Below are 12,349 nucleotides of genomic sequence, written 5' to 3'. Positions count from 1 at the left end.
GAAGTTTCTGATCTTCCCAGTACCGGTGTTGTGAGAACAGGATTTTTAAATTGTAGGGTTTTTTTTTAGTTCACAGGATGATCTTGTCGATGTAGTTCATAAACTATCTTGTCATGTCGTTGGATTCTGTGAGACTTTTCTTACAGACCTGACTCCTCAGGTTGTTTTTCCTGGATATCAATTTATTTTTAAAAACCGATTGACTAGGCGCCAAGGTGGTTTAGCAGTAATAGTTAAAGAAGGTATCTCTTTTCGACGCATTGCAAATCTGGAAGGTTCTCATGAGGAAATGCTTTTTGAAGTAATGGTGACTGAAATTAGTCTTGGAAAAAAAGATGTTTTTTTTGCGTAGTATACCGACCGCCTTCTTCTCCAGTCAAATCTTTCCTCTCTAAACTCCATGATTTTTTGCATCAACCCCATTTTCAAAATAAAGATGTAATCCTTTCCGGAGATTTCAATATTGACCTTCTAGAAGCTTCAAATGAATCTTCTGTTGAGTTATTGTCTTCTTGCTTTTCTGCGTGTCTGCTTCCTACTTGCCTGATACCTACAAGAATTTCACCTAGTTCTGCTTCTCTCATTGATAATATTTTTACATCTTTACCTATTCAAGCAAATTTTGCTGTTTTAAGTGATATATCGGATCATTTCCTGCTGGTTTCAGATTTAGCTTTTACTTATAAAATACCACAGGTAAGTAAGGAACGTCAAGGACGGTTAAAAAATAAAATAACATTAAAGCAGCTGAATGAAAGCCTTGGACTATTGGATTGGCAGGAGGTAATATCCACGGAGGATACAGATATGGCAACTGATAATTTTCTAAGAAATTTCAATTGCTGCCTTGATTCTAGTTGCCCATTTGTTACGATTAAAATTTGCAGAGAAAAATTTCCTATAAGGCCATGGATAACGTCTGGAATTTTGATATCAGTTAAGAAAAAAATCAGTTATTTAAAAAGCAGTTAAAGAATCCAACTGATTATAATATTAAAAATTTTCAAATTTTCAAAAATAAATTAACCACAATGATACGTTTGTCGAAACAATTGTATTATAAAAAGTCTTTCGAAGAAGCTCAAAATTCTCCTCGCAAAACGTGGTCCTTTAATTAATTATTTTATAAAAAAAGAAAGTAAGTCTAATTTTCCTGAAGTTATTAGTTTAGAAGATGGTTCGACTACTAATAAATCGGAGAAAGTGGCTGATATTTTGAATACTTATTTTGCTAAAATAGTAGAGAAAATTGTTTCGTCAGTAATAAACCAGTTTGATTCACGTAGTAATAAACATTTTTCTTCATACCTTCCATCTCCTCAAAGTAATTCAATTTTTCTCGGGCCTATTTCTCATTCTGAAATAACAAAAAGAGTGTGTGATCTAAATCCAGGTAATTCAGCGGGAATTGACGGGTCTAGTTCTAAAATTGTTAAAGAAATACTGTCTGCAATAATATTACCATTACAGCATATAATTAATCTTTCATTTAAAACTGGAGTTTTCCCATCTGCTTTTAAAGAAGTGCGGATAGTTCCGCTTCACAAAGGTGACTCTCCTGAAAATCCATCAAATTACCGCCCTGTTTCTATTTTGTCAGCATTTTCTAAAATACTTGAGAAGGCAATTTATAAGAGGTTTTATGACTTTCTTAAATCGTCTAATTTCTTCACAAATTTCCAGTTTGGTTTCCGGTCTGGACACAACACTGAACATGCTATCGTTGCTCTCATCCAATATATTCATGAATGCTTAGATAGAGGTGAAATTCCAGCAACAATATATTTAGATTTTAAAAAAGCATTCGATACAATATCCCATTGTATTCTTTTTAGTAAATTGGATAATTGTGGTGTGCGTGGACCGGCGTTGGATCTAGTTAAATCTTATCTTGATAAGAGAAAGCAACGATTAGATGGAGGCAATTTCCTCTCTTCACCTGTACATCAGTCTTCGAAGGTTGGGGTACCTCAGGCCTCTGTCCTAGGTCCTCTCCTTTTTTTATGGCACTTGGTATTAACCAAGTGACATATAGCAGTCGCCAATTCTGTCGGTCTGTCGGTCTGTCGGTCTGTCGGTCTGTCTGTCCCGGTTTTGCTACTTTAGGCACTTCCAGGTAAGCTAGGACGATGAAATTTGGCAAGCGTATCAGGGACCGCACCAGATTAAATTAGAAATAGTCGTTTTCCCGATTTGACCATCTGGGGGGGAGTGGGGGCCCGGTTAATTCGCAAAAAATAGAAAAAATGAAGTATTTTTAACTTATCAGCGGGTATTTGGATCTTAATGAAATTTCATGTTTGGAATGATATTGTGTCTTAGAGCTCTTATTTTAAATCCCGACCGGATCTGATGACATTGGGGGGAGTCGGAGGGGGAAAACCTAAAGTCCCGGTTTTGCTACTTTAGGCACTTCCAGGTAAGCTAGGACGATGAAATTTGGCAAGCGTATCAGGGACCGCACCAGATTAAATTAGAAATAGTCGTTTTCCCGATTTGACCATCTGGGGGGGGGGGAGTAGGGGCCGGTTAATTCGGAAAAATAGAAAAAATGAAGTATTTTTAACTTATGAGCGGGTGATTGGATCTTAATGAAATTTGATGTTTGGAATGATATTGTGTCTCAGAGCTCTTATTTTAAATCCCGACTGGGTCTGATGACATTGGGGGGAGTTGGAGGGGGGAAACCTAAAATCTTGGAAAACACTTAGAGTAGAGGGATCGGGATGAAACTTGATGGGAAAAATAAGCGCAAGTCCTAGATACATGATTGACATAATCGGAACTTATTTGTTCTCTTTGGGGTAGTTGGGGGGGGGGAGTAAGTCTTAAAAATTAGAAAAATGAGGTATTTTCAACTTGCGAACGGGTGATCGGATCTCAATGAAATTTGATGTTTAGAAGGATATCGTGTCTTAGAGCTCTTATTTTAAATCCCGACCAGATCTTGTGATGGGGGCGGGGAGTTGGGAGGGGGAACCTAAAACTTGGAAAACACTTAGAGTGGAGGGATCGGGATGAAACATGGTGGGAAAAATAAACACAAGTCCTAGATAGATGATTGACATAAACGGAACGGATCCGCTCTCTTTTGGGTAGTTGGGGGGGGGGGGGGTTAATTCTGAAAAATTATAAAAAATGAGGTATTTTTAACTTACGAACGGGTGATTGGATCTCCATGAAATTTGATTTTTAGGAGGATATCGTGGCTCAAAGCTCTTATTTTAAATCCTGACCGGATCTGGTGACATTGGGGGAAGTTTGGGGTGGGGAGACCTAAAATGATGGGAAACGCTTAGATTGGAGGGATTGGGATGAAACTTGGTTGGAAAAATAAGCAAAAGTCTTGCATACGTAATTTACATAATTGGAACGGATCCGCTCAATTGCGGGGGGGGGGGGGGGTAATTCTGAAAAATAAGAAAAATAACGTATTTTTAACTTACGAAGGAGTGATCGGATCTTCATGAAACTTCATATTTAGAAGGACCTCGTAACTCTGATATCTTATTTTAAATCTCAACCGGATCAAACGTAATTGGGGGGGGGGGGGGCAGTTGGGGGGACCGGAAATCTTAGAAAATACTTAAAGCGGTGAGATCAGGATGAAACTGGATGGGAAGAATATAAACCTGTCTAAGATACGTGACTGACATAACTGGACCGGATCTGCTCTCTTTGGTGGAATTGGGAGGGGGGAGGTAATTTTGAAAATTGAGGTATTTGTAACTTACGAAAGGGTGACCAGATCTTAATGAAATTTGATATTTAGAAGGATCTTGTGCTATAAAGTTTAACTTTAGGTTCTGACCTTCTCACAAGTGCCAAATGAGCTCTTGGCTCTTGGCTCTTCCGACCTCGTACCATATGAGCTCTCGGCTCTTCCGACCTCGTCCAAATGAGCTCTTGGCTCTTCCGACCTCGTACCATATGAGCTCTCGGCTCTTCCGACCTCGTCACAAGTGCCATATGAGCTCTTAGCTCTTGTTAATTTATATAAATGATTTTCACCGCGCTTTTACATCCCTGTGTCTCAACACACATTTTGCTGATGATACGGCAGTTTCAATTTCTGAAAAGAATGACGAGGAGTTGGAGACAAAACTGAATACTGCATTTTCTAATGTTCTTGATTGGTGTTCTTCAAATTTTATTGCTTTGAATGTATCAAAAACAAATTTCATAATTTACGGCAGAAAGTCAAATATCTGCCCTCGTATTACCCGAGTTACTTCTTCAAAGTATCTATTATCAATATCTCGGGTGAAACTGACAAAGTACCTTGGACTTGTGATTGATGAAAGCTTATCTTTTAAAACACACATTAAAAATCTACGATTAAAGATTTCAAGGTATGTTGGTTCAATGCGAAGGTTAAAGCTTTGTTTGCCCTACTCTGCTTTACGAAGTATTTATTTTGCTCTGATTCAGACTAATATTAATTATTGTTCTCTAGTATATTTATCTACATTTAAAAGCCATATTAAACCAATACAGATTTTACAAAATAAAGCCCTAAGAATCCTTAAACTTTTTATTCCAACACCTATTGAACTTCCAAATAAGTCTTCTACTGCATCCTTATATACTTATCTAGATATACTTCCAGTCTCTCAACAATTTGCTTTTGGAGCAATTCTTTTCAAAATCAATTATGACATTAAGAAATTACCGCCATATTACCTCCATCAAAGTTTGTTCTCTCAATCACAGGATTTACATAATTATAACACTCGACAAAAAAAGGATATCTACATTAACAAGTATAATACTGAGAGATCTAAATTCGCTCCGTTTGTGTCAATAGCTCGGTGCTGGGATGCTCACAAGACTCTTATTGATAATTTTTCCTCTATCCATTTAATAAAAAGGAAACTTAAATTTCATTTAGTTCAGGATTATTTTTAATTAAGCATCTTTTTAGTAAGGCAAAGTTTTTGTATGATTCGTTGCTCTGGGTGATTATGGGCATCTCAGCTATCTTCCAGTATTAATTTATATTTAATAATATGGACATTTTTAATTTCTTCAATAGTATTGAATGATCCTGAGCTAGCTGCTACTTTCATATTATTGTTGTGTTATTGTATCTTTGCCGTCATGTTTATCTTTGTATTGTAGTGTGTTATTATTTTATCTTTGTCTAGGCCTAGTTTTTCGAGCTTGTCTCCCCATGGGTCTATGTCATATATATATATATATATATATATATATATATATATATATATATATATATATATATATATATATATATATATATATATATATATATATATATATATATACATGTATGTGCGATTAATAAATAAATGAACTTGAACTTGCTATCCGCACAGCGTACCTATTACGCGACATAAGGTGCGTCCAGAAAAGAGCAACAAGGATTATACTCCGAAACCGCGACATACCCTATGATCAAGCCCTCGCTAAATTAAATTTATCTCCACTTAAAGTCCGGCTTGAACACCTTATTCAGCAATTTGGAAAATCCGTCCTAGCCAATAAGAGCCACCGATATCACTATTACCCGAACCAGCCCCTCCCAATAGCTGAACTCGGTTACAAAATAAACTTCTACCCCCTAAAGTACGAACTAATTGTTACGCCAACTCATTTGTGCCTTTCTTCAAATCAATTTTCAATGCTGAGTTGTAGTGTGTGATTTTTGTTCAAATGTATGATTTTGTAAAAAAAAAAAAAAAACTGAATTTAGCTATGCTACGATAGTTTTTAAATATACCAATCTCTCTCTCTCTCTCTTTCTTTCTCTCTCTCTCTCTCTCCCTCTCTCTCTCTCTCTCTCTCTCTCTCTCTCTCTCTCTCTCTCTCTCTCTCTCTCTCTCTCTCTCTCTCTCAGTAGTAGGCCTCTTTTCATTTAAGAGACATTTGGGTCAAATAGTCCGTAGTAACAAGCTCTAAATAAACAGCAACCCATTTCAAGAGATACCAAAACTCTAAAGAATTTCGATTTATTTAATTTTTCATTAAAAGGCATTAAAAGGCATTTTTTTTTTACCATTTAAGGGTAAGGGTTTTTTACCTTTCAAAGTAGCCCTTTGGGCTTTCTCTGTGACTGCTCAATTTTGCACGAGGAGTACCTTCCCGTACGGGCGGGGGATTTATCCAAGGGGGAAATATCCAGGGAAATTCTCAAGGGTAATTTTCTGCGTTGTAATTTTTCGAAGGTATTATTTCGGGGGGGGGGACACCTAACACCACGCAAAACATACAACTTCAAGGCGAAGATAAAGATATTGGTAGAACTATTTCAGATGGATATTAGAAAGAACGAGTCAAAAGAGAAAGTGAAGAAGAAAGAAATATTAGGTTAGAAGAACAACGCCGTCAGAATTTTTGACGCTAACACACTGCACAAAACCCAGCTCCAACCTATAAAGATGTCGTAAATGTTAATTACAGTCAATGTTGCTCTTCAATACTTAATAAATTCCCTTCATATGGCCAACCACAATTTTCCCAAGGAAAGAGCAACAAAAAAAGAGATTCATTTTTAGATTGCTGCCTGCTTGGTCGGATCGCATTACCACCTCCACAATTTCCAAATGAATTGGTTTACTTTTTTTTAGGACGTCACATGCTCTCTAAAGAGTTCCACAAACGAATCCAAAACTTAGACTCACGTTTTGCTTTCGATTCATTCAATGTAAGTGATGATCGAACCATCAATAGTCCTAATGTTTTCAGCTCCAAAGTGGCTGGACAAATTTATCACAAGATCAATTGAGCGGCAAATTCATCATAAACCCCTGAATGTGATTTTGAATCACCTTCATATGGCCCAATTTACTATTTAGAACCTGACGAAGCAGTTGAAAAGCACCCTTTCACATCTTTAAAATTATGGCATCTCTCGTAGTCTAATGGATCTCCTGGAAGAAATATTTCATGACACAAACAACTATGCCAAAGATAATATGAGAATGCGAGAAGTGGAGGATGATGTGAATCAACGTGCCGATTCACTGGGAAAACAGCCTCGGTTAAAAGAAAGGCGACAATGAAAATCAACATATACATCCCTGACACGATATATGAATATCTGGAATTTGTGAATGACGACATTCACCGGTGAATGCCTGAAATACCTTTTTTCTCCTTGGATTTAGTCAGCGTTGCCAGTAACTTTTTTGAGTTTAATGCAAGATTTGATGATAACACGTTAAGTTAGATCAGGTTTGGCTAGGTTGGGTACGGCTAGGTTAGCTTAGGTTTTTACCCATTTCTGATATTTACAACCAAATTTAACCTAACTTAATCTAACCTAAATTACCATAACCTAACCAAGCTTTAAGTTCTACCTTCATTGCTTGCGTAAGACTGAAAAAGCTGACTCGCAAAGCTAATTGAATCCAAACAGAGAAAAAGATATATATATATATATATATATATATATATATATATATATATATATATATATATATATATATATATATATATATATATATATATATATATATAGACTGAAATATAAGGCTGACTTAACTGGCTTAAGAAAGTGTTAAGAGCTGACTTGAAAACTGACACAAGAAACTGTTTTTTCATTCTTTTATTTCTTTTAAATCCAAGCCTTTCAAACGTATAGGAAATCCAAGGCTGAATTAACTGACTTGGAGACTATTAACAGCCGACTCAAGAGCGATTTTCTTGTCGCTCTTTTATTCCTTTTATATCCAAGCCTTTCAAACGTATAGAAAATCTAAAGATTAATATAAGATTCACGTAAGAGTCAATTATCACTTTTCAATAATCTTTCTTAATCTAATAGTGAAAATCAACTGACCAGTACAAACCCTCAATTCATTGTCAGTAAATTGCAAATGATATTTAAGGAGTTTCAACCATTGACTTGTTTGTGGCTATATCTGTTTTCTAAATTTTGATTTAATACTCATTGAAAGTCAGCTCAGTTTAGTCTGTTAGTATCTTTCACATTTTCATTCATACTAATTTCTACTCTTGTTAGGTTTGACTTGTTATACAAGCTGTTTTCTTCTCAATTGCAGTTATTATTTTGCTCTATACTTTTCATAGAAAAACTTAGTTTTTAAAATCTATAAAAATAACCCATCAAAACATAAGCTAGGCTAAGACCTATTTCGTATTATCTATGGTAGCAAAATAAAACCTCAAATTCAGCTCGTCTAAAGTTTATTGTTTGCTCTATTCTTTTCATAGGATAAATTTGAATTTTTAATCTAGTTTATAATATTCAATGGTATAAATAATTTGTAACATTACAATTAGTGAAAAAAAGTAAATAAGTATTAACTACCCTTTAACAAAAAAGAAGACTAAATGGATGAAACTATGTCAAATGCATACGGTTCTGATTTTGGAAAGGAGGGAGGCGATTATCCTTATGAATTACCTTGCCGCCCTTAGATTTGGAGAAATACCTTTTTTGGGATTGTAATTATTCTTTTAAAGCAACAAATTGTCCTACTTGATTTCGAGAAAATTCATCCTCCTCTAAATTTTTGTGAACTGGCTCCTCTGACCACAAGAAAAAACTAAGGACAGAGGTGGGTGAAAAATTAATTATTAAGGAGCTCAGAAACAGGGGCGAATCTTAAGCATTTTCATTGGAGGAGGGGCAAGAGGGGTCCATTTCTAGATAGTCAAGGGGCATGGGATATATAGTAATGTTTTTTCTGCATTTTGTGGGGGAGGCAACCCCCTACCCCCAAACAACGCCCTTGCTCAGTAATACAGGTGATTAATGTTTTTCGATACATTTATGCAAGCTTGCTAACGTGATAATAAATAGAGACTCACAAGATTTAATGGGGGAGACTAAGATTGGCAGGACAAAGCTAAAAAAAAATGTCTTGTGTCTCGCAAATGACCAAAGAGGAGATTCCTAAATTTAAGCAAAGATTTAAAGTTGTGAAAGATTTAAAGTTATTTAAAATTAAAGATGTAAAGTCAACTACATCTTGTTATTTTAGGTAAAATATGAGCAATTTGTATTCTTTATAAATGGCTTTCAGGGCACGCTTTTGAGCTGATTAAATTTCACTAGAAAGTTTATTGAAGAAATCATGATGCAAAACAGGGCGGAAATGATTGCAACGTAGTTCGTGGTTCCTCTGAAGAGATAAGCCGCGTCAACTGGGATGTGTAGACTGCAACTGTTATTCCATTTTTTCCGTGTCTAGGTACGTCACAAAAAGATGCCAAAAATGGGCCGGCATGACAAAAATCAGGAAGTGAAGACAGGTTGTTCCGTTTTATGGGAGCCTAATCCTGCAATAAATTTGAAAATAAAGCTTGAAAAGAAAGATAAAACAAGATAAACAAAAGATAAAACAAGATAAACAAAGGTCAAAGATAAAACAATTATCAAAGAAAGATAAACAAGCTTGAAAAAACTCTCAGAAATGGCCGAATAAAGAAACTTTCTTATCAATTGAAGTTTGGAAAGACAACACCCATAGAAACTCTTTGTTTATTCTAAAACTCGAATGAAAAAAACTATTCTTTATTTATTATTGTTTATTTATTCATTATTTATTATTTATTTATAATATTGTTTATTATTGTTTATTTTGTTATTTTGTTTATTTTGTTATTTTTGTTTATTTGTTTATCAAAAACTCGTGAAACTCGGATTCACTTTTTCCTTGAACAACATTACTCCACCAGTCATGAGAATGGGGAAAAACCCAAGTAGTTTTAGCACAGAGGCTCTTTTTTATTTTTTTTTGCAGTTTTAAGAGTTAATTTGCAAAAGAAATGCTTCCAGTTCTGCTTTTCTGATTCCTTTTAAATTTCAACAGAACAGCCATAGTAGAGTACATCAGCAAAAATGGATCATTTGTAGCTTGATTTTGGGCCAAAGGCAAGATAAGTATATTACACGGCTACATTTTGATTTTTTGAATTTGTTGCAATTTTTACCAGTGTAGACTGCTGCACGTATCCCAAATTTCTGCCCCCAGTTTTCCAGAAATCACCGAATGTAGACGCGGCTACAGAGGTTTCTCAAGTAAATGTTTACCTTATTACCTAGTCAGCTCTGCAGAATTTCTACAATTTATTTTTTTATCGAATTATTAGCAGGTTAGGATTTTTAAGGTCTGTTTATTCCATCAACTCGTAAATTCCTGGGGCATTTCAGAAAGTTTCATGCTGCGTAAACTGATTATATCAAGTTTTTCGTCGTGAGCGTTTTTGAAATTTAAATTGTGGAGTATACTTGGGGCAAATGTGTAGCAGCAATCCTAAATCCCTAGCTTTAGTGTATATTAAATAAAAAAAAACGAGTTTTTTTTAACTGAAAGTAAGGAGCGACATTAAAACTTATAACAAGCAGAAATTATTCCGTATATGGAAGGAGCTGTCCCCTTCTCAACGCCCCGCTCTTTACGCTAAAGTTTGATTCTTTCTTACAACTCTACTTTTTAAAACAATCAAAATACTTTAGCGTAAAGAGTGTGACCTTGAAGAGGGGAAATTTCATATACGGAATAATCTGTTCGTAATGTCGTATGTCGTTCTTTTACTTATCTGTCGTAAAGTCGTTCCTTACTTTTAGTTAAAAAAAACTTGTTTTTTGTTTAATTTCTGAATGTTTTTGAATTAATGCAAGTTTTGAATTTGGCTCACCGCACATGAACAATTAAAATGAAACTTGCATATTATTATTTATTATTTTTAACTAATAATAACCTTATAATAACCTAAGTTTGATTTTGTTCCAGCTGTTTAATAATGCGACTCCTGAATCGCACAAGCTATTTAATTAGAGTAATATCCTCTTTTAAAAGTTAAAAATAAACTTTAGAGTAAAAGCGAGCTATTGAGGAGAGGCAACTCCCCTCATAAGCGAAACATTTTCTGTTCGTTTTAAGTTTTAATGTTGCTTCTTACTTTCAGCTAATTTCATTTGTTTTTTGTTTAATTGCTGATCATTTTTTAAATAATGTCGGGAAATCCAGCCTCTCTCCATGGAAAATTTCCTTCCCTCATGAGAAATTTCTCCATGGAAAGATTACCCCACGTAACTTAAATTAGCGTGTTTGCGGAACTAATTTTGTAAGGGATAGTAACAAAACAGCCAAAGAGGTGGAAACTATTTTTATGAAAATGAAAGTCACAAGTCCTGTAATTTTCAAATGACTGAAATGAATGAAAGAAAAGATCTTTAAAAGATATACGCAATAATTTATGTGCGTTTGAAATTTTAATGTTATTCCTTACTTTCAGTTTGAAAAAACTTTTTTTTTTTGTTATTTAATAACAGCCACAAGCCGAAGACAAACAATATATTTAGTTCATTGTCACATAAAAATCATAGTTATGAAGCTGCTTAAGATAGAGTTAAACTTCTAAGATTAGCCGGAAAATAAAACAAACAAATTATTGCTAATATTGACCATTATTTAACAAAACTCAAACTTTAGCGTAAAGAGCGAGGTATTGACGAGAAGGCCAACTTCTTTATATACGTAATAAGAGGGGATTTACCCTTTCGTCAGTACCTCGCTCTTTACGCTAAATTTCAAATTTTGTTCCAATTTTTTCAGAATGACCTCTGAATCACAATGCCGTTTAATTAGAATAATTAGCTCTTTTGAAATTACTAGAAATACTTTGGTGTAAAGAACAAAGGTATTGACGAGGGAACAAGCCCCCTCATATACGTAATGATTTCTGATTTGTTTTAAGTATTAATGTTACTCCTTACTTTCAGTTGAAAAAACATACTTTTTTATTTAATTTCTGATTGTTTTTTAAATAATGCTGGGAAATCCAGCTCCCCCTTCATGGAAATTTCCTTTCCCCATGAAAAAATCCTCCATGGAAAGATCCTCCCATATAACCCGATCCCCCCCGACCCCTCACTATAAAAAACCCCCCTAATAACGTCTGTATACTTACCAATAACCAATGAAATATGTAAATAATGGGCAAACTTAATAAGTTGCAGCCCTTCCCCCCGGGGACTGTGGGGGATTAAATCGTCCTCAAAGACATAGTTATTAGATATTTCAACTATGCTGAACAAACTGGTTATCTCAAAATTTTCATGCGGTGACTATGGGAATAAATAAGCGTGGGAGGGGGCCTAGTTGCCCTCTAATTTTTGGTCACTTTAAAGCGCATTAAAACTTTTAATTTTCGTTCAAATGAGCCCTCTCCTGACAGTCTAGCACCACTGGGTTGACATGGTCCCGCTTGGAGAAAAAACAACACAAAAATAAACAACACATAAACACGCATCTGTGATCTTTCTTCTGGCAGAAAATACAAAATTCCACATTTTTGCAGATAGGAGCTTGAAACATCTGCAATAGGGCTCTCTGATATGCTGAATCTGATGGCA

The sequence above is a fragment of the Artemia franciscana genome, chromosome 10 (assembly GCF_032884065.1).
Source record: "Artemia franciscana chromosome 10, ASM3288406v1, whole genome shotgun sequence".
NCBI classification, from domain to species: Eukaryota; Metazoa; Arthropoda; class Branchiopoda; order Anostraca; family Artemiidae; genus Artemia; species Artemia franciscana.
This window is presented reverse-complemented; position numbering follows the sequence as displayed.